General features: G+C 45.1%; 1 long non-coding RNA gene across 1 annotated transcript; it reads left to right on the plus strand.

Moving 5' to 3' along the window:
• Positions 1-3426: 3426 nt before the first annotated feature.
• On the plus strand, positions 3427-4966 carry LOC140639323 (uncharacterized). The gene is made up of 2 exons (XR_012036067.1): positions 3427-3562; positions 4634-4966. It is a non-coding gene; the product is annotated as an uncharacterized lncRNA (long non-coding RNA).
• Positions 4967-7727: the final 2761 nt, after the last annotated feature.

The following is a 7727-nucleotide window of genomic DNA, read 5'->3' on the forward strand; positions in this document are numbered from 1 at the left end:
GAGCTCTGTTCTCATTCTAATAGGTGCTTCCAGCCCTTGGCGTGGGCTCTGTTCTTATTCTATTGTGGGGCTTTCCAGGGCATTAAGCTGTAAACTTTTGTTTTTTTCCTGTAACTGAAGTAATGTAAATTTCATCTCTTCTTCACAGGGGCCTGGGATGGCTGGACGTGTTCGAACGCTGAACTTAAAGTGGAAAGGCCTTCATTTTCTTGGCCTCCTTGCATCCCTTCCCATCCTATCTAGCTCCTTCCCCCTTCCCCAGAGCTCCTAAGAGAGCAATTGCAAATGACCTCAGCCTGGCAGCGTGTGTGGGGGACAGGACCAGGGATTTGGGATCAGGAAGACCTGGGGCGTGGGCGTCCCAGCTGTGCAGCGGGATTCCATGCTGCAGACTCTTATTCCCTAAGGCTATCTTGACAACTGACTTCGTACATAAAAAAGCTGTCCTTTCTCTTTATAAGATGAAGAGCGATTCAAAGTGTTTTTTCTCTGCCCTTCTGATTGCTCAGATTCCAATCTGAGACGTATTTCCTGTTAATAAGGATAATTTACTACTATCCATAGTACTATGGTTAAAATATTCTGACACAAGTAATTCAGAGGGATGAGGGTTTCTCATCTTTTTCTTCACAGCTCAGTCACTCCTCAGGAATTGCATCTTTATGGATTTGGAAAGAACTGAGATATATTATTACCAGTGGTCCTATTATTCTGTGAAGGATTCTTCCCTGAGATTCTTCCCCTGTTTCAACTGACACTGAAACACTTTGAACTCTTTGGAAGACAAATGTCAAGGAAATAAATGTTATGCATTGCTAATTTTAAATGCCCTTGCAATATGGTGTCTATTATAATAGAAGTATTTTTTATCTGATTTTTGCTATTTATTATCCGTTCCTGCTTTTCAGGTTGAGGAGACATTATACGTGTTCATAAGTGTTTTTCTTTCCTTCTGATATAAAATTATTACTTTGTTCCCATCGAAGGAAGTCTTTAAGAATAAGGCAAAAGTTAATTTAACTATTCTTAAAATGTCTTCACACTGAGAGCCTGATTCATTTAAGTCAATTTTCAAAATAAATCTTATTTATTAGGAAAAAAAAGAAAGATTTATAGGGAAATTGAGAAGATAGTACAGAGCATTCGCATGCACTTGCACTCAATTTCTCCAATTATTGATATCTTATATCAGTATGGTACAAATATTAGCTAATGAATCAATATTAAAATAGTTGCATTAACCAAGGACCATACTTTATTCAGATTTCCTTAGTTTTTGCTAAGTTACCATCCCTCATATCACATTCCATTTGTCCTCCTGTTTTCTTAGGCTCCTCTGGATTGTGACAGTCTTTCAGCCTTTCCTTGTTGCACTGGAATACTTTGAGAAGGAGAGTATTTTGAAAATTTCCCTCAGTTGAGACATGTCTTTCGTTTATCTCATGATTGAACTGTTTTTGTGGATTATATACAGAGATATACTGCCATTTTCATTATATCATATAAAGGATAGATACTTTCAACATGATTTATCAGTCTTGGTATCGATCTGATTATCTTGCTGAGGTAGTGTTTGTCATCTTTCTCCGTAGTTAAGTGATTCTTCTCCTCCTCCTCCTCCTCCTCCTCCTCCTCCTCCTCCTTCTTCTTCTTATTATTATTATTTTAAGTTTTTCATAATATATTTTGTAGAAGGAAGTTACTATGTGTATTCCACACGTAAGAGTGGGAAGCTATGCTCATCAACTTGAGGGTGGAATGTCTGCACAAATTGTTTGAAATTCTTCTACATGGGAGATTTCTCTTCTTGTGGCTTTGTTTTTTTTAGTTTCTTTTTCAAAGATTTTTTTATTTATTTGAGAGAGAGAGGAGAGAAAAACCATGAGTGAGAGGGGCAGAGGGAGAGGGAGAAGCAGGTTCCCTGCTAAACAGGGAGCCTTCCTTGGGACCTGGATCATGATCTGACTTAAGGCAGAAGCTTAACTGACTGAGCCACCAAGGTGCCACTATTTCTTTCTTTCCCTCTTTCTTTTTTTTTTAAATAATATATTCACTTTTTATTGGTGTTCAATTTGACAACATACAGAATAACACTCAGTGCTCATCCCGTCAAGTGCCCCCCTCAGTGCCCGTCACCCATTCATACAGATCCTGATCTCCTCCCCTTCCATCACCCCTAGTTAGCTTCCTAGAGTTAGGAGTCTTTATGTTCTGTCTCCCTTTCTGATATTTCCCACACATTTCTTCTCCCTTCCCCTATATTCCCTTTCACTATTATTTATATTCTCCAAGTGAATGAGAACATACAATGTTTGTCCTTCTCTGATTGACTTACTTCACTCAGCATAATACCTTCCAGTTACATCCACATTGAAGCAATGGTGGGTATTTGTGGTTTCTATTGGATGAGTAAGGCCCACCTTTTCTCTCCCTTCATCTTCTGAGTCTCCTATGATATGAATGTTATTGTTTTAATAAGTGGCTGAGTTCCCTAAATCTGCCTCTGTGGTCCATAACTTTCTTTGTTTTTAAGGCTTCCACTTGGGACTGCATCTCAGTTATACTATTTTTAACATTCGCCTGACTAAATTTTAGTTCCTTTATTTCTACAGTAAGGGATTCTCTAGTTTTCTTCTGTGCTCTTTTTCCAGCCCAGCTGCTATCTTTATAATCATTGTTTTAAACTGTATTTAGACATCATATATTTGTTTTGATGGACTTTATGGCTGTGAATACTACCTCATGTTATTTTATGGAGGTGAATTTCTCAATCTCATTATATTTTCCAGAAAAGAAAGTAGGAAAAAAAGAAAAACCAAGAAAAACAATAACAACTGCCCTCCCCCAAAAAAACCACTAGATTATTTTGGCCTCCTTGTAAAAAGATTCTAAATCCCAAAATAACAAACACAATTAATGTTCCATGAAAGTAAAAATAAGAAATATATAAGGTACATACATAAAAAATAAAATAAGGCAATTAATAAAATAGAATAAAAAAAAATAAATGAAAATAAAGCACAAAATACAAAGGAAGCTAGACCCTTCTTTCCAGGCAGCGCTGAAGCTCTGCAGCCTTTTGGGTCTGACAACTTGGTGGCAGCGAATGGTCTGTGTGGGATCTGGGGATGGCCCATGGTGCTGATTGTCAGGTGCACATCTGCCTGGGAGATGCACCTGCGGGGTCAGGGTTGGGGTGGTCTTCAGCGCCTCTGGCCTCCAGCAGGTGACGCAGTGGTGCTCCCTGAGATTGGAGCTGTTTGGAGTGATTTGGGAGGGGACACTGGGTCCTCTGGTTCTGGGGCTAAGCATCCCACCCCCCAGTCTGCAAGCCCTCCACAGAAGAGCCCCAAGCGCATCTCTCAGAACCCTGCTTTCACTTTGCCCGCGTCCGAAATGCTTTTGGTTTTGTTTTTTTATCTCAGACTGTTGTGCCCAAGATTGTGAATCCGAAAAACCATGGAGAAGCCCACACCGAAGCAAACACACGAGGGTTTATTTACAAGCTCGAGCTTGTGTCCAAGTATACCTGACAGTGCGGAGCAGGGACTTCGACCCCGAGGTGAATTTTTGCTTAGGTTTAAGGGCTTGTCTCGGGGACCTCCAGAAGGGCTATAGCAATTCCTCAAGTTCTGTGTACATTTTTATATGGGGCCTTCAAGGGCATTGAGCTCTGTTCTCATTCTAATAGGGGCTTCCTGCCCTTGGCCTGGGCTCAGTTTTTATTCTATTGTCGGGCTTTCTAGGACATTAAGCTGTAAACAGCAAAGGTTCCACACCTGGAAGGGGGACGTCACACTGTCCCTATATGCTGAAGATGCGATACTGGAAACAGGAAACCTGGGAGCCTCCACCAAAACCTGTTAGAACTAAGGAGTGAGTTCAGTAAAGTCACGGGACACAAACTGACCCTACAGAGCAGAGTAGCCTTGCTCTGTCCCGACAATGAGCACTCAGGAAGGAAAGGAAGGACGTGACTCCCTTCTCAGGAGCATCAAGGAGAATAAATAATGAGACTGAACCATAGGAGCACAAGACTTGTTCACTGAGCCATACATGGCTCTGTTCTGGGAGGCCGTCCTGGGTTTGAGGGGTGGGAGCCTCATCTTGTGAAAATGTCCACAGTTTCTGAAGCCACCCTCAGTTTCAAAGTCATTCCTATCAAAATCATGGTGGCATATCTTAGAAATAGCAAAAAAAAAAAAAAAAAAGAAAAAAAGAAAAAAAACCATAACATCAGTCTGCCCCCACAATTGACCCCGGACAGCAAATCAGTACTGGAGGAGCAGGAGAGAGTGGGACGCAGCACTTTCCTATTTCAAACGATGTCACAGACACAAAGGATAAAGCAGTGTGGTTCTCGGGCCCCCAGCTGGCTCCGTTGGTTAAGCATCTGACTCCTGACCTCACCTTCGGTACTGATCTCAGGGGTCTTGAGTTCTAGCCCTGGGCTGGGCCATGGACGGTGCGTGGAGCCTACTTAGGCAAACCAGTCCCATGGGGGGTGGTTCGGGCATAAGCTGAAGGAGCAAAACAGAGAGTCCAGAAGGAAATGTGCTCTGATACAATGGATTTTTTTAACTTAATTTAATTTAAACCCAATTAATTAATGGATAGTGTATTATACTTTCAGAGGAAGAATCAGGGATTCACCAGTTGGAGATAACAGCAATGCTCGTGACATCACGTGACCTCCTTCATGCAGGTCCCCTGTTAACCTCCCTGCCTCCAACGACCATCAGTTTGTTTCCTATCATTAAGAGTCTGTATTTCGGGGATCCCTGGGTGGCGCTGCGGTTTGGCGCCTGCCTTTGGCCCAGGGCGCGATCCTGGAAACCCGGGATCGAATCCCACATCGGGCTCCTGGTGCATGGAGCCTGCTTCTCCCTCTGCCTATGTCTCTGCCTCTCTCTTTCTCTCTGTGACTATCATAAATAAATAAAAATTAAAAAAAAGAGTCTGTATTTCCTGCAACTGTTTTCATCTTACTTGTTTTTCCTTCCCTTCACAGTTGTTATATGCTTTGCTTTTTAATTCCACCTATGAATGACACCACACGGTCATTCTCTTTCCTGACTGACTTATTTCATTTAACATGATCCCTCTAGTTCTATCCACGTCATTGCAAATGGCAATATTTCCTTCTCTTTGATAGCTGAGTTCCATTCCTCTCTCTATGACCATCATCTATCTCCCATCCTTTTTATCCATCATCTGCCACAGAGCACCGAGGCTCCTCCCACAGTGTGGCTACTGTGGACCCGGCTGCTGTATACATTGGGGTGCAGGTGTCCCAAGTCTCACTGCATCTGTATCTTCGGAGTGAAATCGGGCCGTTCACCTGCTGTTCACAGGATGTTACAAATAGAGTCGCCCTGCAGAGCCTCCACACTGTTTCCAGGGTGGCTGCACCAGCCCGCAATCCCGCCCACAGTGGAAGAGGGTTGAGTGGGTTTTGCGGGACGTGGTAAAACTCTGGTCCACATTTCATTTTGCGTCCTGTGGGCTCCAATTCCTTGTCCTTAAGTATTTCTGGGGAAGCCAGGTGTTGGGCTCCGTTTCAGTGAGACGTTTCCAAAGCTAACAGGCCACAGCAGGAGCCTGAAAGGAGGCAGGTGCGGCCCCTGGAGCGCCTGAGCGTCCTGCAGGGGGCGCCCGAGCCCAGGCCCCACCCAGCGGGCATGAATGTGCAGTAGGCCTCCTCTGCCTGCACTAACAGGAGCCAGCCTGTGCTGGGGAGGCCTGAGGAGAACGTGGGGACACGTCCACGCTGATGAGCCGCAGCTTCAGGAAGATGTGGGCCCGCATCCACGCTGACAGGAGCCCCTGGGCCACCTCAGGACATAAGTTGAGGCTTCTGGAAGCTGCGGGCCGCATTAATGGTGGCAGAAGCCCCGGCCTCCTCAGAACCCTCGGTGATGCTTCGGGAGGACGTTGTGTCACATCGACACAACAGGATGCTGAATCCTTAGGACCCCTGGTGTTGACTTGGGGAAATATGGGATGCATCCATGCGGACAGAAGACCCCAGGCTTGTCAGGGCCTGTGGTGAGGCCTAAGAAAAATGTGGGTGCCGCATCCACACTGACAAGAGTCTCCAGCCTCCTCAGGACCCACTGTGAAGGTTTGAGAAGATTTGGGGTCACATCTATGCTGACAGGAGCCCCCAGCCTCCTCAGGTCTTCTGGTGAGGCTTGAGGAAAATGTTGGGCCACCTCAACACTGACAGGACCCCCGTCCTCCTCAGGACATGCACTTTGGCTTCGGGAAATATGGGGCTGCGTCTATGCTGACAGGAGCCCACAGCTCCTCAGGACGTGTGGTGAGTTTTCTGGGGGACGTGTGGCCATGTCCAGGCTGACAGGAGCCCCGGGCCACCTGAGGACCTGCTGTGAGGCTTCCAGATGATCTGAGGCATAGTCCACAGTGACAGGAGACCCAGCGTCCTCAGGACCCTCTGACTATGACTCAGGAACAATTGGGGCCACGTCCATACTCACAGGAGCCCTGCTTCCTCAGGACCCCCTGGAGGACTCTGGAGGCGCTGTTGGGGGTCACGTCCACATCAGAAGGGACTACTCAGAACCACAGGGTAAGTGAATGGGTAGAATGAATGGTAGGGTCGGGAGAGGAGGCAGTTGGTGGTTAGGCTTAGGTTAGATGTTAGGTGTTTGTGATTAAGCTTATAGTTACGGAATACAGGTTAGGGTGAGGGATAAGGTTAAGAGTCAGTGGTTAGGAGTTAAGATGGGGGTTAGGGATTAGGGAACGGGGTTAGGGTTAGTGACAGGATTTAGAGTTAGGCTTAGGGTTTAGGCTTTAGGGATTAGGGCAGGAGGCTTGGAGGTGGGGTTAGGGTTATGGTTACAGTTAGGGTTGGGCTTAGGTTTGCATTTAGGGTTAGGGGTTAGGGTGTGAGTTAGGGTTAGGGGTAAGTGTTAGGGGTTCGGGTAAAAGTTATGGCTACGTTTAGGGTTAGGGCGAGGATTAGGTTTAGGATAGGGGTTAGGGCTAGGGTTAGGGTTAGTGTTTAGTTAGGGATTAGGGTCAGGTCAGGGTCAGGTTACGGTTTTTTAAAAGGGTAAGAGATAGGTTTAGGGAGTGGTTTAGGAGTTAGTTTTAGGGTACAAGTTAGAGTACCATTTGGGGTATGAGATAGGATTAGTATTAGAGGGTTAGGGTTAGGGTACAGGTTAAGGTTAGGAATAGGATTTGAGTACATTAAGTTAAGGTTAGGGTTAGAGGTTAGGGTTAGATTTAAGACAGGGGTCAGGGATAAGGGTTTCGAATAGGTTTAGGAGTTAGGGTGAGGGTTGGCAGGAAGGTTCACTGAATGTGTTTTGGTCTTGGGGTTTGTGTTTGGTTGTCGATTAGTGATGGGTCTTGTTTAAAGTTTAGTTTAACATTAGGATTAAGTGTAGGGTTAGGGTTATGTCTGTGTATGGTTAGAGTTTGGTTCCTGGCATGTGCCTGCACTGGGACTCCTAGTATCTTGGGCCATTGAGTTTTATGCACTCTATTTAGGTTTTGGGTTCAAAGATAGCCTGACTCCACCAAATTAGTGGCCTCCCCAGAGACTCAAAATCCAGGCTTTGATGGGGTCAGAATAGACATTACAGACTTCTTCCAAGCTGAGCTAAGGAGGGGATTTGTGGCTCTAAATACTCTTTATTTGGATTTTTAGTTGCCTTTCTGCTTTTTTCTCTAGTGCGCACATGTTTCATCAA

Source organism: Canis lupus, chromosome 9 (genome assembly GCF_048164855.1).
Source record: "Canis lupus baileyi chromosome 9, mCanLup2.hap1, whole genome shotgun sequence".
Classification (NCBI taxonomy): Eukaryota; Metazoa; Chordata; class Mammalia; order Carnivora; family Canidae; genus Canis; species Canis lupus.